General features: G+C 45.4%; 1 protein-coding gene across 2 annotated transcripts in view; it reads right to left on the bottom strand.

Annotated features, from left to right (window-relative positions):
* The window catches only part of KDM4B (lysine demethylase 4B), an 88,285-nt gene extending 67,710 nt beyond the window's left edge, over positions 1 to 20,575 (bottom strand). The window contains exon 1 of one of the 2 annotated variants that reach the window (XM_073544632.1): positions 20,410 to 20,575. The gene's annotated coding sequence lies outside the window, so the exon portion shown is untranslated. The remainder of the gene's footprint in view (positions 1 to 20,409) is intronic. The other variant, XM_073544622.1, reaches the window with a different exon arrangement.
* Between the last annotated feature and the right edge of the window lie 2,739 nt (positions 20,576 to 23,314).

The raw sequence follows: 23,314 nt of genomic DNA, 5'->3' as shown, positions 1-23,314 counted from the left end.
GGGATTCTTCCACTGGGGGTTTCATCAGAATCATGTCTTTCAGAAATGTAGACAGAAACCCCAATGTAAGCGTTCTGCGCAGAGCAGAGGATAAATGTGCGCCGAAGCCTTACTGCGATCTTTGGGAGGCAGAATGAAAGTATCAACAGCAGGTGAAGAATTTTTTTCTATTTATTTTTTACGCCGTTCCTCATGCAGTACAAGTGATTAGACGGACTTTATTTTGCGGGTCGGTGCGATTACAGCGATCCCAGATTCATAATCGGGTTTTTATGTTTGGCTGCTGTCACACACTAAATTATGCTTGTTTTTGCAAAAAATAGTTTTTGCTTTGCCATATTATGAGAAATATAATTTTTCCATATTTCTGCCGACAGAGTGAGGTCTTGTTTTTTGCGGGATGCATTGTCGGTTTTATTGGTAACATTTTAGGGCACATGACATTTTTTGACCACTTTCTACTCCAATTTTGGGGATGCAGAATGAACTAAGACCAGTAATTGGCTTCTGGAAGCTTTTTAATGCCGTTCTGCGTTCTGGTGAAATTGATAAGGCAGTTTTATTTTTCAGGTCAGTACAATAACAGCAATACCACACTTGTATAGTTTTGGTTTTTTTTTAACCCCTTCACTACCAAGGGTGGTTTGCACGTTAACTACCGGGCCAATTTTTACAATTCTGACCACTGTCCCTTTATGAGGTCATAACTCTGAAACGCTTCCGTGGATCCCGGTGATTCTGACATTGTTTTCTCGTGACATATTGTACTTCATGTTAGTGGTAAAATTTCATTCATATAACTTGCGTTTATTTATGAGAAAAACGGAAATTTGGCGAAAATTTTGAAAATTCCGCAATTTTCCAACTTTGAATTTTTATGCCCTTAAATCACAGAGATATGGCACACAAAAAAGCTAATAAGTAACATTTGCCACATGTTTACTTTACATCAGCACAATTTTGGAACCAAAATTTTTATTTGTTAGCAAGATATAAGGGTTAAAAGTTGACCAGCGATCTCTCATTTTTGCAACACCATTTTATTTTTACGGACCACATCACATTTGAAGCCACTTTGAGGGGTCTATATGATAGAAAATACCCAAAAGTGACACCATTCTAAAAACTGCACCCCTTAAGGTGCTTTAAACCACATTCAAGGAGTTTATTAACCCTTCAGGTGCGTCACAGGAATTTTTTGAATATTTAAAAAAAATTAACATTTAACTTTTTTTCACAAAAAAAATTACTTCAGGTTCAATTTTTTTTATTTTACCAAGTGCAACAGGAGAAATTGGACTGCAAAAATTATTGTGCAATTTGTCCTGAGAACGCTGATACCTGATATGTGTGGGGGAACCACTGTTTCGGCGCATGGCAGAGCTCAGAAGGGAAGGAGCGCCGTTTGACTTTTTCCATGCAAAATTGGCTGGAATTCTGATCGGACGCCATGTCGCGTTTGGAGAGCCCCTGATGTACCTAAACAGTGGAAACCCCCCCACAAGTGACCCCATTTTTGAAACTAGACCCCCTAAGGAACTTATCTAGATATGTGGTGAGAACTTTGAACCCACAAGGGCTTCACAGAAGTTTATAATGCACAGCGGTACAATTAAAAAATCATATTTTTTCCACAAAATGATCTTTTCACCCCCAATTTTTATTTTCCCAAGGGTAACAGGACCCTAAAAGTTATTGTGCAATTTGTCCTGAGTACACTGATACCCCATATGTGGGTGTAAATGACTATTTGGGCCCATGGCAGAGCTCGGAAGGCAAGCAGTGCCATTTGACTTTTTTGGCTGGAATTGAGATCAGACACCATGTCGCGTTTGGAAAGCCCCTGATGTACCAAAACAGTGGAAACCCCCCACAAATGACCCCATTTTGGAAACTAGACCCCCCAAGGAACTTATCTAGATGTGTGGTGAGAACTTTGAACCCCCAAGTGCTTCACAGAAGTTTATAACGCCCAGGCGTGAAAATAACAAAAAAAATTTTTTCCACAAAAATGATATTTTTGCCCCAAAATTTTTATTTTCCTAAGGGCAACAGGAGAAATAGGACCCCAAAAGTTGTTTTGCAAATTGTCCTGATTAGGCTGATACCCCATTTGAGGGGGTAAAACACTGTTTGGGTGCATGGCAGGGCTTGGAAGGGAAGGAGCACCATATGACTTTTTCAACGCAGAATTGGCTGGAATTGAGATCAGATGCCATGTTGCGTTTGGAGAGCACCTGATGTGCGCAAATAGTGGAAACCCCCAATTCTAGCCCTAGCCCTAACCCTAGCCCTAGCCCTAATGGGAAAATGGAAATAAATACATTTTTTTAATTTTATTATTTTTCCCTAACTAAGGGGGTGATAACGGGGGGTTTGATTTACTATTTATGGCGGTTTTTATGTTTGACAGCTGTCGCACGCTAAAAGACGCTTTTTATTGTAAAAATAGTTTTTGCATCACCACATATTGAGAGCTATAATTTTTCCATATTTTGACCCACCGAGTCATGTGAGGTCTTATTTTTTGCGGGACGAGTTGACGCTTTTATTGGTATCATGTTCGGGCATGTGACATTTTTTGATCGCTTTTTATTTCGTTTTTTGGGACGCAGAATTTACAAAAACCAGCGTTTCATGAATTTCTTTTGGGTGGTGCGTTTACGCCTTTCCGGGTGCGGTAAAATTTATAAGGCGGTTTTATTCTTCGGGTCAGTACGGTTACAGCGATACCTCATTTAGGTCGTTTTTTTATGTTTTGGCGCTTTTATGCAATGAAAACAATTTTATATAAAAAATAATTATTTTTGCATCACTTTATTCCGCGAGCTATAACTTTTTTATTTTTTCGCTGATGATGCTATGTGGTGGCTCATTTTTTGCGGGACAAGATGACGTTTTCAGCGGTACCATGGATATTTATATGCGTCTTTTTGATCGCGCGTTATTGCACTTTTTGTTCGGCGGTATGATAATAAATCATTATTTTTTGCTTCGTTTTTTTTTTATTTTTTAAGGGGTTCGCTTAAGGGGTTAACTATTGGGACAGTTTTATAGGGCGGGTCGTTACGGACGCGGCGATACCAAATATGTGTACTTTTATTGTTTTTTTATTTCCAAAAAATGAATTTATTGGGGAATATTTTTTTTTTTTTTTTTTAATTTATTTGGCGATTTTTTTTAAATTATTTTTACACTTTTTTTTATTTTTTTTTTACTTTATTACAATGTCCCATGGGGGACATCACTGTCCTGTGACAGATCGCTGATCTGTCACATCACAGATCACTGTGACAGATTAGCGATCTGTCACAGGCACTGCACAGGCTTCCTCATGCCTGCGCTTTGCAGGCACTGAGGAAGCCAGCTTCCTGCAGGCCCCCGGAGGTCCCCGTCGCCATACTGGATCCGGGGACCTGCAGGAAAGGAGTCCCCCGCAGCAGCGCTGCACATTGCGCTGCCGTGGGGGGCTCAGGGAAGCACGGAGGGAGCCCCCTCCCTGCCGATGCTTCCCTTTAACCCCCGGTACACCGCGATCGTGTTTGATCGCGGTGTGCAAGGGGTTAACGTGTCGGGGGCGGTCCGTGACCGCCCCGGACACATTGTGCCGAGTGTCAGCTATGATAATTAGCTGACACTCAGCCGCGATCAGCGGCGCTCACCACGTGGGCGCCGCTGATCGCGATGACGTAATATTCCGTCCATGGTAATTAGGTCCATGGTTACATGGACGGAATATTACGTCAATTGTAGGTAAGGGGTTAAATTTTGGCGCTTTTACACAAAAGCCATTTATAGAAAAAAATAATTATTTTTGCATCATTTTATTCTGAGAGCTATAACTTATTTTGCCGCCGATCGAGTTGTATGTATGACAGCTTGTTTTTTTGAGAGACAAGATGACGTTTTCAGTTATTGCATTTTTATTTACATTTATCTCTTTTATCTTGTTTTACTCTACTTTATGTTTGCATAATTTGTGGCCTGTTTCATGGTGTTAACTCCTTCAGTGAATGGGTGGGACAAATTTTATAGGTCAGGTCATTCCAGATGTGAAGATACCAAATGTGTGTACTTTTTTTTTTTTTTTTTGGGGGGGGGGGGGGGGGGGGTATTTTTTTTTTTTTCATACAACATATATACATGTAAAAAATATTTGTACAACTTTTTTTTTTTTTTTTTAGTTATTTTTTTCTTAGTCCCTTTACGGGACTTTCACTTTCTGCAGTTTGATTGTAGTTAATAAGGTATTGCAATGCAAGAGCATGACTATACCTTATATCCTGTCAGCCCTGCAGACACAAGTTAGTTAGATCGTACACTGCACATAATCTAAAGTTCTAGTGCCTGGTGACATGGATGTCATCATGACGACATTGGGTCACCAAAGCAACAATTAGGGTATGTGCACACGTTGCGGATTACCCTGCGGATTTTTCCCACGCGGATTTGGCTAAATCCGCAGGTAAATCCGTTGCGTTTTACCTGCGGGTTTAGTGCAGATTTTGTGCGGATTTCCCCTGCGTTTTGACACCTGCGGATTCCTATAATGGAGCAGGTGTCAAAACGCTGCGCACAAAGAATCGACATGCTGCTGATTCAAATCCGCAGCATGTACACAGCGTTTTCCATTTCTCATTGACTTTAATGGTACCGCACAACGCAGCAGAATCCGCAACGTGTGCACACACCCTTAGGACCCCGCGATGATGTAGCAGGGTCTCCGATTCTATATCTCTATATAACAATCAAGAGATAACGCAAATTTACACTCTAAAAACTGAAGCAGCAAAGTTTGTAAAACACAAGATTGGTGTCGGTCACAAAATTTTTGGTCACCACTGTATTCTTTAACCAACATCATGGTTATAATTGGAGAAAATGTACTTCACATTTTGTAATGCAATTTCTTCCGAGCACAGCAATCCAAACTGTACTGACAGGTTCCATTTACAGCTGTGCATAAATCATAATCACCCCCACAATTTAAAGACAATCTGTCAGTTGGGTCAACCCTCATTAGCCATCTATATGGGCATGCAGGTTATCAAAAGTTGCATAAAATGATACCTTCATGTCTGCAATCTGAAGTCTAATTACAAAGAAATCCACATTTTTCTTAATATGTGAGGTGTTAAGATCACGGGACTGGAAGTAGATCTTCCCAAGTATCTGCCTCCAGGGATTATTTTCGTGTGAGACATGTAATGACTGTCAGTCTGCACTCCTGATCTTACTGCAGAGCTGTGTGCGATTATAACTAACAGTTCAGCAGAGCTGAGCTTTGTCTCATTGCAAACACATCTGCAGCTCTCCTCTCATTGTGCAGTTAGCTCTAGTGCAGAGCTGTGCCTGATAACTAACTTCTTCAGCTTCCATCCAACAAGCAACCAGTGTAGAGGGAGGGGAGTACAGCAGGACTGGCAGCACTGTGAGAGGAGAGCTACAACTGCAGAGGTTTTTATATTGAGCTAAAGATCAACTCTGTTGTACTGTTAGTTGTAATCACACACAGCCCTGCAGGGAGATCAGGAGGAGAGTAAATATTCAAGCATTACATGTCTAACACTGGTAATGCCATCTTTCTTTTAAAATAAGTAGATTCTCACAGAAATGTATGTCCGGCACAGAGATCTGCGTCTCATTGCTTCTTTTCTGTACACCACCAGTGGAGGAAAAGAGCTGCAGGGTGAGAGCAGTGTTTATCACATACAATGCTGTGGATCTACTACCAGTATTGGGGAATAATGCCTCTTTACCAGTAGGAGGTTGAGAGCATTCTATGGAAGAAACGCTGTTCCCACAATGATCTTCACCGCCACGATGCACCCAGGCAGCAGTTCTCTTCTCCTCCTGCTGTCATGACAGGAAGCAACAGGAGAGAGACATGCATAGGTTGGTCATGTGAGACATCATTCTTTACCTATTCACATGGAAAATGACTGCTCTGACCTTTTCTTTGCTTTTTTTCCCCTTGTCTCTGATGCTGCTTTCTTACAATTGGGCAAAGTCAGAGAGGTGAAAAAGTAAAAGCCCCAGAGAAGAATTTCTGCTAAAGCCCCCATTCTTCAAGGGGAGATTTGTATGTCCGAAATTTCAGGAACCCTTATTTCCACAATGCAGTGAAGACAAAAAACTATTATTAGACTTACTGTTAATTCGATTTCTAAGAAGGAGGTTGCTTCCCCACCCTAATTAAGGACAGGAAACAAAGGTTTAAATAGCCAATCCCCTTCCTCCATCTACAGTGTTTTTTCTAAAGGGCCACACCAGCATGAATACTTCCAATATTTACTCAACACAAAACAATCAAATAACCACAAGGAACAAAAGAAAAAAAAAAGGAGGGGGAGAACCTACCGATGCTGTCTCGGAGGGTTCTTAGAAACCGAATTACTGGTACGTACCGTATTTTTTGGATTATAAGACGCACTCCAAATTTTGAGGAGAAAACTAGGAAAAAATTTTTTGTTAATAAAATGGTGGTGCTTCTTATAATTCATGCGTCTTATTGCTAACCAGGGGTGGTGGCTGCAGTGAAGCTGCTGGAGGAGGCAGGAGTGGGGTGATGCTGCAGGCCACAGGCTGGGATGAAGGGGTGTTCCGATGTGCGGCGCGCTGCCGCGGGGTTCTCCGGCGGTACTGCCGGGGCTCTGCCGACATTTGTGAAAGGCCAGAGCCCCGACCTTGCACTGGACTCCGGGAAAATGGCGTCAGGGGCGGCACATGCACAGATGGAGATCTCGGGAGATGAGATCTCAGCGCTGAAATCGGCCATCATATGTCCAGCTCTAATTGTGAGCAACTGAAGACTTAGGACGGGTAGGCTGCTCACCATACCTCCACCCCTGGGTGTGGTTTCCATTGTAAAATGGGACCTCTGTTTATCTGTCACATGGTGCTGTGTATGGAGGTGGGTAGACCTCCTGGATTATGTGGCTTTGCAAAGGAACGAAGAAGATGGACTCTAGGCCAAGTGGGCAAACCTGCACTATTGTATAAACTGTTTATGTTTTACTTTGTGCCGGACAAGGATGTAGTTAAACTTTTCCTGTGACGTGGTTTAGGAGGACTGAAATAATAAACCAGCCGAGTGTTAACCCGTTTACCTTGGGTTTGAGGTTTTGTTATTTGCTTCCCTTCTTCCCAGAGCCATAACTTTTTTTTATTTTTCTGTCAATATGGCCACATGAGGGCTTGTTTTTTGTGGAACGAGTAGTAATTTTGAATGACACCATTGGTTTTAACATATAGTGTACTGGGAAAAAAAAAATCAAAGTGTGGTGAAATTGCAAAAAAAAAAAAAGTGCAATTCCACAGTTGTTTTTTGGAGGTTGTTTTTTTTTTTTTACTGTGTTTACCAAATGCTAAAACTGACCTGCCATTATGATTCTCCAGGTCATTAAGAGTTTGTAGATACCAAACATGTATAGGTTCTTTTTTAAGTGGTGAAAAATAATTCCAGTTTGTCAAAAAAAGGCGTCGTTTTCCGGGACCCGTAGCATCTCCATTTTTCGTGGTCTGGGGCTGGCTGAGAGATTATTTCTTGCAAGTCAAGCTGACATTTTTATTGATACCATTTTGGGGTAGATAAGAAGTTTTGATAGCCCATTATTGCATTATACTGCGCACTGCAGTACTCTGCTCTGCCCTCAACAGGGCAGAGCAGTACGCCTGCGCTGGAGCCGCGACGGGAAGCAAAGAGGACGTCATCGCTAGAAGATGGGAGGCACCGAACCGCGACACCCATTGGATCCAAACCGCTCCCTGGTTAGTATAATATAACTCATTTTTCTTATCTTTCAGGTTACATCGGGGGCTTATCTACAGCATTATAGAATGCTGTAGATAAGACCCTGATGGCGGTGGCCGCATCTTATATGCGAAAAATAGGTGACAGATTCCCTTTAAAATCTGTTGCGGCGGTACAACCTTAACTTCCAGGATTCTCAGATAGGGTTCCCTATTAGATAGAGACTGGATCTCACCTACTCTCCTTGCTGTTATGGCAACCAAGAAAGCCACTTTTCAGGAAAATCTGTTCATCCGAATGTAGAATACTGGTTCGAAAGACAGCATAGTCAGACCTTTGCTTTTAACGTTGAGGTCCCAAGATGAAACATTAGATTTTCCTAGGTACAATTGATGATATTGACGATAGGGAAATTATGAATCCAGGACGTTCCTTTTGCTAGATTCGCTGAGGTGAGCCACCAGTCAAGTGACGCCTTTACACGATAAGGTAGGTGAAGCCTTCTGCTGAATGAACTTGGGAGATAAGCCCCAGTGTAAAAGGATGAAGTTCTGAAGGAATCTTGTATTGGCTTGAGCCCAGGAAACTGCCAGGATGAATGATGTCATGGACCCCAGGACTGACAATACGAATCTCAGAGACAGTCTTCTGGTCCCTTAGAGCATAAATCTTGGATTTTTTATGCAATTGTTTGGATACCGGGAGAGAAGAGGTCTGATCTTGGGAAATTAAAAGAATCCCTACGAAGACCTTCTTGGTGGAAGGAGCCAAGTCTCGATTTTTCTTAATTTACTATCCAACCTAATGATGTTAAAATTTGAAGTGTTGTCATAATTATAAAATAGTCCCATAAAAAATTCTATACATCAATCATTGTTACCCCCAATGGGGGTGTTCTTTGTTGTCCTTTCTCATTCTTGGGTCCTCTACCAGAGGCCTGGGACTTTGAGGGTTCTGCGCAGGATGTTAGTTGTTCCCAGCATTGCAGTTTTCTGGACAGAGTTCAGATGTTGCTCCTGGGATCTGTTGTAGCCATTTTTCCAACTTAGGGGGTCACGACTCCAAGTGCTCCTATCACCACTGGGATCACTGTTTCCTTCACCTTTCACATCTTCTCCAGTTTTCCTTTGAGGCCCTGGTACTTCTCCAGCTTCTCATATTCCTTCTGATGTTTCTGTCACTTAGCACTGCCACATCTATCATTACTGTCTTCTGATCTTTGTCCATCACAATGTCTGGTTAGTTAGCCAACACCTTATCCGTCTGGATCTTGAAGTCCCACAGGACTTTAGCCCTTTCCTTCTCCACCACTTTTTCTGGGGTCTCCCATTTGAACTTAGGGGGACTTAGCCCATGTGCTACACAGATGTTCCTGTATACAATTCCCGCTACTTGGTTGTGGCGTTTGGTATACGCTGTTCCTGCTTGCATTTTGCCACTATGTGTTGGACTATTTCTGATGTTTCTTTGCATAGTCTGCACCTTGGGTCTTGTGTGGTAGATTCCTGCATCTGGGGATCTGGTACTTGCTCTTGTGCCTCTATGATTAGTGCCTCTGTGCTGTCTCTGAGTCCAGCTTTCTCCAGCCATTGGTAGGATTTCTCCAGGCCAACCACCTCCATTATCTGTTAATGGTACGTCCCATGCAGCATCTTGTCTTGCCATGGTGCTTTATGTTCCTGTTCCTCATTCCAGATTGGTTGTTGTTGCTGCCTTAGGAAAAGTACACATGTTGCAAATTCGTGTGCGGATTTTTCTGCGCGGAATCTGCAGAATCCGCAGGTTAAAATGCCTGCGTTTTACCTGCGGATTTACTGCGGGTTTCTAGCAGATTTAGTGCGGATTTCGCCTTCGGAATCCGCGCAAAGAATCGACATGCTGCGGAAAATAAACCGCTGCGTTTCCGCGTGGATTTTTCCGCAGCATGTGCACAGCGGTTTTTGTTTTCCATAGGATAACATGGTACTGTACATCCTTTGTAAAACTGCTGCGGATCCGCAGGGCCAAATCCGCAATGTGTGCACAGACCCTTAGGCTTTCTCTCAGCATCTCATCTTTTGGTGCCATTTTTCTGATGTATTCCTGGATACTCCTTGTTTCATCCGTGATGGTGACTTGGATGCTTATCAAGCCGAGACCATCCTCCTTTCTGTTGGTATACAATCTTTGGGTGCTAGACTTAGGGTGGAGTGTTGTGAGTTCATTTTTCAGTCCACCAGTTGTGAGTTCTCCTTCCAGGCTCCCTCTGGTGGTAACTGGAGGTAGTGAGGCTGATTTAATCAGTAGAAATCTGCCACCTGATAATGAGGATGACGATTGGACCTCAGGAATCTCAGACTGGATTTAAGACAGCCGATGCCCTAGTCTGGTGCTGGTGATTCCTTCTGGCTTGTCAGGTCTTGGTTTTCAGCTCTGTTCTAGTCATCTAAAGCCAAGTTTTTCTGCTAATGTTCACACTTGATTTTGTTGGTCTATTCAGTTTTTTGTGTGGTCAGCCAGCCCCGGCTGGGTCTGCGCTAAATTTCCACTCTTATTTATCAATTTGCTTTTTGTCCCTTATTAGATTGGCCTCTTTTTGCTCTGTCTCAGAATTTTTCAGAGTGCTGATATAGTGGGAGAAGTTTAGTGACTTCAGAGATAATTTTGCTATCAGAAGTGTTGGACTTTATTTTTGTAGGGTTTTTTGCAGATTGCAGACAGTGTCTTTCCTTTCCTATCCTTTCTAGTTAGTTTGGGCCCCATCGTTTGCTCAGCCTATTTTCCTGCCTGTGTTTGTGCTTTCTTCTTATTTCACCGTCAATACATGTGTGGGGGCTGTCTTTCCTTTGGGGTCTGCCCTGGGGCAGTTAGTTTTCCCTTTTCTTGCTTCAGGCTTATTTAGTCCTCCAGCTGTGACGAAGCGTCTAGGACCATCATAGGTACGCTCCACGGCTGCTGCTAGTTGTGTGGTTAGGATCAGGGATCTGCAATCTGCATAGTTACCAACCTCTCTGGTTTTATGTGACTTAGCTTGTTTTGTTTTTTTCTCCTCGGTGACCCATTCATAACAGTGGAGACCTCCATGCATTGTGAGGAGCTTTCGTGCCTTCACATCTGCAGCTTCCATCTCTTCTTTTGGCCAGTACACTATGCCAGCAGGGTATCTGATATCTGGCAAGGCATATGTATTGATGGCACAGATTTTATTCTTCCCATTGAGTTGGCTCTTCAGGACCTGTCTTACCCTTTGACGGTATATGGATATTGCTGCTTTCCTTGCCTCCGCATCATGGTTACTGTATCCCTGTGGGATGCCGAGGTACTTGTAGCATGTCTGTACATCGGCTATGTACCTCGCTGGTAATTCCATTCCATCAGTCTTGACTACCTTGCCTCTCTTTATTACCAACCAGCCGCACTTCTCCAGTCCGAAGGACATCCCGATGTCTTTGCTGAAGATCCTTGTAAGGTGGATCAGAGAATTGATGTCTCATTAGTTTTTCGCATACAGCTTGATGTCATCCATGTAGAGGAGGTGGCTGATGGTGCTTCCACTCTTAACTTGCATCCATAGCCAGACTCTAATAATCTGGCTGAGGGGGTCCAAGCCTATGCAGAACAGCAATGGGGACAGTGCATCACCTTGGTACATGCCACATTTGATGGTCACTTGTGCTAGCTGTCTTGAGTTAACATCCAATTTTGTTCCCCATAGCCCCATTGAGTTTCTGAGGAAGGGTCTTAATTTCCTGTTGAAATTGTAGAGAGCCAAGCATTCACAGATCCATGTTTGTTCCAGTGAGTCATAGGCTTTGCTGAGATTGGTCTGTCTGGATCTTGAGCGACTGCTCTACTAGGAGCTGGTGCTTACAGCCTCTGGTGTTGGTCCCAATGCCTTTTTGAGCTGGATTTGTGTACTTGTTCATATGTTTCTGTAGCTTGGAGGCTATGATGCCTGACAGTTTCCATGTTGCTGTAAGGCAGGTTATTGGGTGGTAGTTGGATGGAAATGTTCCTTTATAAGGATCCTTAATGATCAGCACTGTTCTTCCTTGTGTTAGCCAAGCTGGGTGGTGGCCTGCTTCTAGCAGTTGGTTCATCTGCTTTGCCAAGCGTTCTTGTACCGCTGTGAATTTCTTTAGCCAGTAGGTGTGGATTATGTCTGGGGCAGGTGCTGTCCAGCTCTTTATGTTCTTGACCCACTGTTGGATGTCTGCTTCCGTAATAGTAACTGGTTCTTGCTCTAGGGGGTTGCAGTGTTTCATTCTCAGACCATGCAGCCACATTGCACTGATGTTGTATGTTTTTTCCCATCTCCCATATGTCCCTCCAGTATTGTTCAGTCTCTGCTATTGGTGGAGTTGCTGCCTTTGTGCTGTTACTCTGTAGTTGGGAGTACACCTTGGACGGTTCTTTGGAGAACAGGGCATTTATCTTCTTGGCCTCAGCTTCTCTAGTTATCTCCCTAGTCTTGCAGCGATTGTTGTGAGCCTTTGTTTATGAGTCACTAGGGCTTCAGTTTGGGGTCCGGCCTTTGTACTTGTCCAGCTTGGTCTTTATTCTTGATCTTTACATCTTTCAGTATTTCTGTTAGTTGGCTGACTTCCCTTCGTGTCACCTTAATCTTTGTCTCCAGTCTTCTTTTCCATGGGGGGCACATACTTCTGTTGTTCTTGCTAATTGTATAGCCAAGCATTTCCATGATTGCTGAGGCAGTAGCCTACATCAGTTTATTAATTTGAGTTATGGTGGTGATAGGTATTGATGCAAGTGCTCTATTGGCATCTTCTAGCATACTGTCTGGTGGTGTATCTTTGCTGAGCCTTGGCAGTCGATTTCTGGTATTGATGGTAGAGTATTTAGGTTAACTAAGATATTCTGTTTCAGATCAGCGGCAGTGCTCTCTAGTTGAAAGATTTGATCAGGATTTTGTATCACACACACACACACACCCCCTTGCATGTTCCAGATTTTTAACTGAGGAAATCACTCCTGATGCCAGCAGGCTTTGGAGCCTTGAGATTAGGATCGTCTATAACCTTAGAGATGACAGGGATGTTAATACCAGCCTTTGCGGGGTGTAGGAAGAGAACTCAATTTTTGTCCCCAATGTCATATTCCAGAACTCCAGATATCTTCTGCCACTGTGAAAGAAAATTTGAAATTTGCCTCCTACTTGCTTGGCGTCATAGTCTTTGACATTGATTATGAAATATATTATTTCCCCTTCCTCCTTTTGGGGTAACTCCAGAGACCCGATTTACATTTCCCTCTTCACTGCGAGGATTGAGCCGTTGATGGACAAAACAACCTTCACTTGAAGATTTTTGGTTCAGGAAGCGACTTTTTAGCTGCTTTTTCTAACAGTTCATCTAGAGCTGGACCAACATACTCTCTCCTGAAACGCATAAAGTTTAGATTTAGACATAATATCCCAGCTCCACATCTTCAACCAGTCATCTCTCTTTGTGCTATTTGATAAGACTGAAGATCTTGCCGCTATCCTGTCCGATTCTGCCGAAGCATCAGCTTCTGAAGGAGAGGCAATGAGGCCAGCAGGTCTTTTCTAGGGCCAGCGGTGCCACCTCCAATATGATCTTCCAGTGATGTAACCAACTTAACATGGCCCTTGTTGTTCAGGTGGAAACTACATTGATTTTCAGTGAAATCACAGATGTCTTTCAAGACTTCCTCAACAGGCTGTCCATTTTCCAATCCAGCGGGTCCTTGAGTTAAGAAGAGTCTTCAAACGACAAAGTAGTTTACTTTGACATCTAAGCCACCTAGATACCTACTTTAGGAATCTCCTACCGGCATTTGGCTTTGTCCTCATCTAATGGAACCTAGTCCTTAGTTCTTCCGGGATGCTTAGACATTTCTCTAGGACCTCCTACTCATCCAGAATTAAACTCTCTACATTATCACGAATAGGAAACACCATCTTCCTTTTTTAGATCAAAGCACCTAACATTTCATCTTGAATTGTTCGAGTCGTTTTTTTTTTCCCTCTTCTATGACAACTGAATCCCTTACTGCCGATAAGAGCTCCTCCATGTCTTCTGATGAAAAATAAAACTTATCCTGGTCTAAACTGCGACTCTGGGTAATTTCACTACTTCCAGCCATTCCTCGGGAACTGATACCTCCGATTCATAATCTTAACTATACCTTGGATTGTACTTTCCACGATAGCGCCATAGTAAAGGATTGAGAGAAGGAAGCTAGGGAAGACTGAATCTCATGATGCACCATTCCTCTTACTACTTCCATAAGAGGGCTGCTCCTCTAACAATCTTTTCCCTGCACCACTGGCATAAAGGCTTTCATGGGAAGATGGGAGAATTTTTATTACAAATAGTACATTTGCAATTTGTTGCCTTATCTATAACCTTTGGTAGAGGATCCTTGTCCCCCTAAAAGAAAGGGGAGATAACATGAGATTGGACCCACCCATACCAGCAATACTCACTGGGTCTGGGTTGATGCCAGACTCTGAAGTTGCAGCTCTAAAGAAAGACACTCTGAATATTAGAACCCGAGTCCACCTTAAGGTGTCGCCATTCAGGGTCAGTTATAGTCCAGAGACTGACTCAGCGCGCTCCCATCTAATAGGATGACACTTCACCTGCACACGTCCAGTTGTGATACAGTGCTTAGATGCAGCATAGGCGGTCTAAATTTCAAATTTCCTGCCGAAGAACACAATGTGTTCCACCCTGGAAATAACATCACACTCCAGGACTGGTGTCTCGCATCACTTTCTGTACACGTAGCACTCCAGAGACAGCGGGAGAGGATACGAAGTTGAGGAGCTATGGGAGGACCCTAGCCTACCATGATTTACTGTTGGCCAGGGAATGGTGCAGTCCCTCCAGCAGGAACAGGAGCAGCATACAGGGGAGGAAGACAGAGCGATCTGCACCCCAGAAAATCTCTTCATGCCCCCAAGGGGATCAGCGGCATCCCGGACTCTCTCTTTACAATCGATTTGCCTGAAGGCAAGGACAGCGACGCCAGCACCCAAACACTGAACGAGAGCCCAAGGGAGTGAGACTGCTGACACTGTGGGAATGAAGCCGGCACAGGAGAGTATAGGCTTTATTATTTTATGGGGGCCAAACACTTTGCTCAAGAAGGGGTTGTCCTTAAGTTGAAGATGAATATGATCTCTAAAAGGGCTAAAATTAAAGACATTTCCTTTGCACATTAGGCAAAAATTTTTTTTTTTTTTTGCAAAAGGAGGCACTACTAGGTACTAACCATGCTGGGTGCCTAAAAAAGTTGCAAGTATCACAACTTGCAAAACACTTTTTGTAGCCAGCGAAGAGTCTTTCAATTCTTGTTTGAGGGATTTTAATCCAATCTTACTTGGAAATGTTTTCCAGTTCTGTGAGATTCCTGGGTCATCTTGTATTCTCTGCTATTTTAAGGTCTAGCCACAAAATTTCAATGATGTTCAGATCAGAGGACTGTTGTGAACTATCTCGATTTGACTTCTGGGTCGGGGCTCCCTCTAGTGGTCACTGTGGGTAGTGGAGCTGGCCAAAGTCTGCCACCTGACGACGAGGATTGGAGACCAGGGGTCACTGATTGGAGTATTTACGTGAGCAGGCTTCCTCCTGTTCCCTGCTGGTGATTAGTTTTCTTCCTGTGCATTCTGAGGTCTGATGTCTCCTGCCTGATCCTGCATTTTTCAGTTAAGTTGTTCAATTTCTAATCCAGCATCTGATCTGGTTTTGCCTCTTTCTGATTGTTGTGAGGGTTCAGCGTGCTCCCTGCTGGGGGCTGTGCTGGACCCCGCTCCATGTGTTACAGCTTGTGTCAATTTGTTCAGTCCCATGTTATATTACTCTCTTTTGCTTTGCTGCCAGTTCATACCAGAATGCTGATATAGTGGGGGCGTGGTTGTGAGACCTCAGTGTTTTTTTGTACATCAGACGTGTTGGATTTTTTAGGGTTTTTGCGTGATTGCAGACAGTGTCTTTCCTTTCCTATCCTATCTAGTCAGTTCAGGCCCCATCATTTGCTCAGTCTATTTTCTGCCTGCGATTGTATCTCATCTTGTCTCACCGACAATATATGTTTGGGGGCTATCTATTCCTTTGGGGGTCTACTCCGGGGCAGTTTAGAATTCACCTATCTTGCTTTAGGCTTAGTTAGCTGTCCGGCTGTGCCGAGGCGTCTAGGGCATCGTAGGTACGTCCCACGACTACTGCTAGTTGTGTTAAGATTAAGGGTCTGCAATCTGCTAAGCTACCAACCTTTCTGGTTTCCTGGTGGCCTAGCCCAGGGGTCCCCAACCACCGGTCCGCGGCCCAGCACCGGGCCTTTGCAGTGCCCTTGCCGGTCCGCGGACACAAGGGGAGCCGGCGGCGGTGCAGAAGCTGATACTCACCGGTCCCTGTCGGCACGGCGGCTTCATCCAGCGCTGAGCGGTCAAGTGTACCGCTCATTTAAGGTCATGAATATGGACGCCACTCATCTCCCATAGGCGTGGCATCCATATTCATAGACCTTAATGAGCGGTAGCACGTGACCGCTCTGCACAGGAGCTGAAGCTCCGCGAGATGCAGGGAGGGAAGTTCAGCGACGGGAAGGAAGGTCAGCGATGTGAGGGTAAGTATGATGGGGGAGCCATATATACAGGGGAGGGAGGGTGGGAGCGGAGCCATATATACAGGGGAGGGAGAGTGGGAGCAGAGCCATATATACAGGGGAGGGAGAGTGGAGACATATATATAAGGGAGGGAGAGTGGGAGCAGAGCCATATATACAGGGGAGGGAGAGTGGGAGCGGAGCCATATATACAGGGGAGGGAGAGTGGGAGCGGAGCCATATATACAGGGGAGGGAGAGTGGGAGCGGAGCCATATATACAGGGGAGGGAGAGTGGGAGCGGAGCCATATATACAGGGGAGGGAGAGTGGGAGCGGAGCCATATATACAGGGGAGGGAGAGTGGGAGCGGAGCCATATATACAGGGGAGGGAGAGTGGGAGCGGAGCCATATATACAGGGGAGGGAGAGTGGGAGCGGAGCCATATATACAGGGGAGAGAGAGTGGGAGCGGAGCCATATATACAGGGGAGGGAGAGTGGGAGCGGAGCCATATATACAGGGGAGGGAGAGTGGGAGCGGAGCCATATATACAGGGGAGGGAGAGTGGGAGCGGAGCCATATATACAGGGGAGGGAGAGTGGGAGCGGGGCCATATATACAGGGGAGGGAGAGTGGGAGCGGAGCCATATATACAGGGGAGGGAGAGTGGGAGCGGAGCCATGTATACAGGATGGAAGAGTGGGAGCAGAGCCATGTATACAGGATGGAAGAGTGGGAGCAGAGCCATATATACTAGGGAGGGAGAGTGGGAGCAGAGCCATGTATACAGGATGGAAGAGTGGGAGCAGAGCCATGTATACAGGATGGAAGAGTGGGAGCAGAGACATGTATACAGGATGGGAGGGTGGGAGCAGAGCCATATATACAAGGGAGGGAGAGTGGGAGCAGAGCCATGTATACAGGATGGGAGGGTGGGAGCGGAGCCATGTATGCAAGGATGGGAGGATGGGAGCAGAGCCATGTATACAGGATGGGAGGATGGGAGCAGAGCCATGTAAACAGGGATGGGACAGGGGAGCCATGCATACAACAGGGGGAGCCACACAGAGCCTGACAGGACGGGGGGAACCACACATACATTTTCTGATGATTAGAAAATAATCAGCATGTACAGTACTCCAGTACAATCTTTCATAAGTGCTCAATGCTCCATTTCCTTGTAGGTTCCAATCATCATTAGCAGTGACGGTCATCACTAAAAGTAGCCCAGTGCTCCCACTGGAACAGAGAAACAAGCCAGGTGCTCCCACTCATTCAAAACCTATGGTGCTTTGAGTCAGATTATAAATGTTATAATTAAATAAGTATGCACTGCTAAACTACAACCAAGTCCATAGCCCCGCCCCTTATGACCAAAGCCCCGCCCCTGTCACACCTCCATCCCCGCCCTGCCGGGCCATGGAAGAATGGTCTTGCTTGAAGCCGGTCCCTGGTGCAAAAAAGGATGGGGACCACTGGCCTAGCCTATTCCTGCCATCCTCCTCGGTGACCAGTTCATAACAGAGGGCCATTGTTAAACCTTCTGCTTGCGCCTTTTGAGGTAAGCTATTGAGGAGTTTGACGTGTTTAGGATCACTATCCATTTGTAGAAACCATCCTCTTTTCAACTTCAGTTTTCATTGAATCCATTCTTCCCTCTACCCGTGAAATGTAACCCGTGCAAATGGCTGCAACACAATCCCAAAACATGGTTGATCGACCCCTATACTTAATAGTTGTCGAGATTGTCTTTTCCTGAAATTCTGTGCCTTTTTTTCTCCCCACATACATTTGATTATTGTGGCCAAAGAGTTCTTTTTTAACCTCATCACCCCAGAGGAGGTGTTTCTAAAATGCATCAGTCTTGTTCATTTTTTTTTTTGGCATACTTATGACGTTGAATTTTATAGTGAGGATGCAGGAGATGTTTACTTCTGATGACTTTTGTCAATGTAGCACAAATCCAGACTCTGCTAAATCTTTCTGAAGGTTTTTTGCAATCAAGCAGGGGTTCCAATTTGCCTATCTAGCAATCCTACAAGCACCTCTATCTGAAATTTTGCTTGGTCTTCCAGACCTTATCTTGACCTCCACCATTCCTGATAACTGACATTCTTAATTACATTTCAAACCGAGAAAAGGGCAACTTAGAAACACTGCCATCTTCTTATAGTCTTCTTCTTAGTGGGCCTCCACCATTTTCGGAGTGCTAAGCAGCTGCTTAGAAGAACCCATGACTGCTGTTTTTTGGCACAAGGTTAAAAGGTGCTAGCTTTTTATAAAGCTGAGAAATCTGCATCACCTGGAATTTGCCAACGACGATAGTGATTAAGTCATAACCCTAACAGGCTAATTACGGTCTGAAACCTTGGTAAAAGTGATCTGAGCACACACATCTCCAAGGGTGCCCAAGTTTTGCATTGATCTATTTTCCTTTCTGTATTTTTTTGTAAAAGATTCAATTGTTTTGCCTAAAATACAAAGGATGTGTGTCAACGTTAACTTTAGCCCTTTTAGAGATCATTTAATCTTCAACTTGGTGGATCTAAATGTTTGGCCCCAAAAAAGTTTTTTTTAAAAAGCTTATGCTCCCCTCCTGTGCCGGAGACTTTCCAGCAGTGTCGGCACTCGCAGTCCTGGGTCTCCTGTGCGGTTGTTGTGACACGTGAGCCAGGCGCCCAATCAGTGCTGGCGCCACTATCCTCACCTTCGGACAAGTTGAAAAGGAAGAGGAAGTCAGATCAGCTGCAGGCCGGAATTCCTCTTCATGTTCAGTTTAACAGAAGGTGGGGACAGTGACAGCAGCGCAGACTGGGCGCCTGGCTCACGTGTCACACAGGACCGCGAGTGCCGACTCCGCTGGAACAGCTCCGACACAAGAGGGGAGTAGAAGCTTTTTTATTGGGGCCAAGCGAGGGGCATGAGAAGGAGCTGTCCAAGTTCTGGACATCGTGTTGAGTAATTTTGATCATGGGTGCCCAAACTTTTACATGCCGCTATATGCAAAGAGTAAAGGATGTGGATTTTGGAGCAGAATCTATTTCTATATCCTGTAAGCAGAATTTGTACCCATCAGACATTTATGGTATATACTTTTTACAGGCCATGTCACAGAAGGAGATATCAATTGTATTTTATTGCATCCTTTGGGATTGGCTCAGTATGGCAATGTGGCCCTGGGGCCAAAAACTGGTTGTGCACCCTTGATCTAGGGCACGATGCAAGCACTAGAGATGGTGTACCTAGGGTGTGAAGCTTTGTGGTTAGGTAGCGACCAGTGTTTCATCATAGGGTCCACACGTATATGATATACACAACCCGGCCCGCACAAAAGACATTCTGATTACAGGGGCTGGCCGAATGGTTTTCTTACGTAATTGCCTATAGTTTTAGCTAACAATCATTGTGGTAGTTGGGTTTTCTCAACGTTGCACCTTCTCCGGCCGCTGTACTACACGGTCTAATGCTGGCCGCAGAACGGGCTAACTGGGGACCTGTCAGTGAGCGTGATCTGACGGGAACATTGAAAGTGAAATGTGACGGGGAAACAAAGCCCGGAAAGGCGAAAAATATGGATTATATCCAATAACACAAATATTTTTAGCCCCAAATACAAGCATTTAAGTCAAAGAACAACCCCAAAGCCGGCCCTTAATCATTAATGGCTGCTACAAAGGAGATTACGGGAGATTTTTGGGAAGAATGGTCAGAAATGTGAGGCGGCGGGTCCTGGAGCAGGCCGGTCCCCAGGATGAGAAGCCCCCTGAATAATGACATCGGGGGTCCATTGTCATCCTAGGCCAGCTGTCATTAAAGGGCCAGTGCCGCCGCCCCTCCCCCCATGGATGGGGATGAGCAGCACCTCACGTCCTCCTCCCTGCCAGGCCCCGGCAGCTGGCGACAGTAATGCACCGATGCCCTAAGCCCAGCCTCTGCCTGACAACAGAGAACAGTCGCGATCGCTGCAGAGACGCGACACCTACATGCAAGCGATTACTGGCGACCTCTACAGCAAACCATTGTCTCTGTCCCTACGGCGGCGCAGCAGGACAGCCCCGGCTCAGGGGGCCAGGACACCTACCACTGTGGCGACGGGACGTCCGCGGGGAGCATCCGTCCGTTCTCGGGCCGCTCGAGCTTCCGCTTCGTCCACTACAGCCGATTCCCCGAGCTCCCGTTCCAGGTCCAGCACTTCCGCCGTCCACCATCTCTACACAGGCCGCATCTGTGCTATCCCCGCCCTCCTGCGCCGCTGATTGGTGGACAGCCGCCAAGCTTTGCAGTCCGATTGGTTGAAAACGGAGCGTGTCGCCGCCCACTCTTGCAGTAAACGTAGGCTGGTTGTTATTATCCGCTCACACACATTATCCGCTCAGATGCGGATGTGCCCGGAGCTGGTGCTGGTAATGGCGGCCGCCGCGGTCCTAGCCCCCCTCCCAGCCCTGCCGTCATGGCGCCTGTCGCCTCAGCTGCGCGTAATGGCTTCTGTGCACGTCGGTGGCCACAAAATGGTGCTTAATTAGGTTCTGTGCACCCTGGCGGCTTTAGCAGGAGAGTTCCGGCTAGAAAAGCGCCCTATAGAGTGACTATAACAAATGCACAGCGGCGTCAAAACCATATTGCTGTGCCTTCAGGGTGCGAGCCATGGCGGGGTTAATAGAAGAGACCCGTTAGTTCTTCGGGGGAGCTGCCGCTGGAGGGTCCGAACCGCGGTGAGGGGAATTCTTGGCGGGTGGGGCGTTGTCAGACGCTGTGCGTGCACACCCTAAGGCCGGAGACACACGGGCGAGTGCTACGCGATAAGGCTGGGCTCACATTTGCGGTTGTGTCTGCAGCGTTTATGCCGCATGCGTCGTGTTTTCCTAGCTTTAACGTTGTGGATGCAGGTACATGCGTTTGACCGTATTTTCTTACGCATGCGTCGTTCCGGGGCGCGGCCAATACAACGTGTTGCAATTTTGGAGGCAGCAAATTGCCGCCTCCAAACATGTGGACGCTTGTGGAAGAAATGCGTCTAAACAACGCATTAGTTTATGGGAACGCATGCTTACGCAAGCACATGTACGCTTTGTGTTTGCATGCACAAGAATTTATATAAGCCACACCCATTGGGCATGGCTTGTAGTGATGGGCAATCCGGCTCTTTTTGGTGATCCGGCTCTCACAGCTCCGCTCATCAAAAAGAGTCGCTTTTCCTAAATAGATCCCTATTGCGTGCGTGCTCAGGTGTCTGAAACCCCGCCCACCTACCGCATAATCCCCGCCTACTTTCTAGGTACCAATTAAATTGCTGAGTGGGCGGAGTTACATCTGTCAAATACCAGGATTTTATGCGCAAGTGAGAGCCATTCAGGGATTTTAGTGGCTCTCACTGGGGTGCCAGCTCCCATCGTTCACAGCAGGGAGCTGGCTCTTTGTGTCGGATCGTTTGCGAACGACACATCACTGGTGGCTTGTGTACTTTCAAAAATTCACCAGGAAAATAGCACTTGGCAATCGTCCGCGAACGCATGCAGTTGCAATGATACACTGCGTACTCAACCGCAAATGTGAACCTAGTCTAACACATCAGCCCGGAGTTATACTATGGGGCAAATCTGCGATTATTTTCCTGTGCCGAGTCAGTTCTCCCATACAAGTATATGGGTGCATGTGGAACACCGGGCTGCACTCGGATGCTATCCCAGTGCAGTCCCAATATACACTGGCAGCAGAGGAGACGGAGGAATTTCGGTACTTTCTCCGTCTCCTCTGCACCTGTGCTGCGATTCTCTATGCGAGAGGATCCACTGACACTGGGATCATGCTCGCAGCAGCTCTGGATCCGGGGGGTCACTAGTATCTCGCATCCGATGCCATGCACCGGTGTGATCCCTAAGGCTATGTGCAGCAAAATTCAGAGTGTAAGCAGGAAAAAAACTATAATATGTGCGTTTAGATGAGTGCGCATGAGACTCCAGAAATCTCATTTGCTGGAACAGTGAAACGTTGCTGTTTTTAACCCTTGAAAAATGTACGGAAAAAATCATTGCGTGAATAACCCCTTACTGGCCAGATGTAAAAACGTCAGTCATGTCTTATGTTTGGCTAATGGAACCGCGCATCTCAAACCTAATTTAACCCTTTCCCACTGCAGCTGATTTTTATTTTACATTTGCACTTTTTCCTTCTTCCAAAAGCCATTACTTTTAATTCAGAAGTTTGTAATATTGAGACCTATTTTTATTTTTCCATTGATTGAGTTGTGTGTGTGTGGGGGGGGGGGGGGGTTGTAGTTTTGCACCTTGAGCTGAAGGTTATGTTGATACCAATTTGGGGTGCACATGACATTTTGCTTGCTTCTTACAAGGGACAGTGACGCCAGCGCTGATTTGGCACAGGTATCGTAACTGCACGTGAGCAGGGCTGGCTCCAGGTTTTCGTGGGCCCCGGGTGAAAAGAGTCTCAGTGGGCCCCTTTAACACATACCACGATTCATGATGTACGCATAAGAAATATAGGTATAGTACAATGTCAAATATTTCACTGCTTACATTACATGAGTGATATCTATTGTAAATTCTATGATAGTTCAGAAACCGGACAGTACAGTCCTACTTACATTATTATGGGCCCCACATACTGCTCCATACAGTATTATGGCCACCACATAGTGCTCCATACGGAATACTGAGCCCCATATATATCTCCTTACAGAATAATGAGCCCCATATACTGCTCCATACAGAATAATGAGCCCTATATATTGCTCCATGCAGAATAATGAGCCCCATATATTGCTCCCTACAGAATAATGAGCCCCATATATTGCTCCCTACAGAATAATGGACACATATATTTCTCCATACGGAATAATGAGCCCCATATATTGCTCCATACAGTATAGTGGAAACATATTGCTCCATACGGAATAATGAGCCCCATATAATCCTCCGTACACTATAATGAGCAACATATATTGCTTCATACAGTATAATAAACCCCAT

Source organism: Dendrobates tinctorius, unplaced genomic scaffold, assembly GCF_039654945.1.
Source record: "Dendrobates tinctorius isolate UK_male_01 unplaced genomic scaffold, ASM3965494v1 ptg000011l, whole genome shotgun sequence".
NCBI lineage: Eukaryota > Metazoa > Chordata > Amphibia > Anura > Dendrobatidae > Dendrobates > Dendrobates tinctorius.
This window is presented reverse-complemented; position numbering and strand designations above follow the sequence as displayed.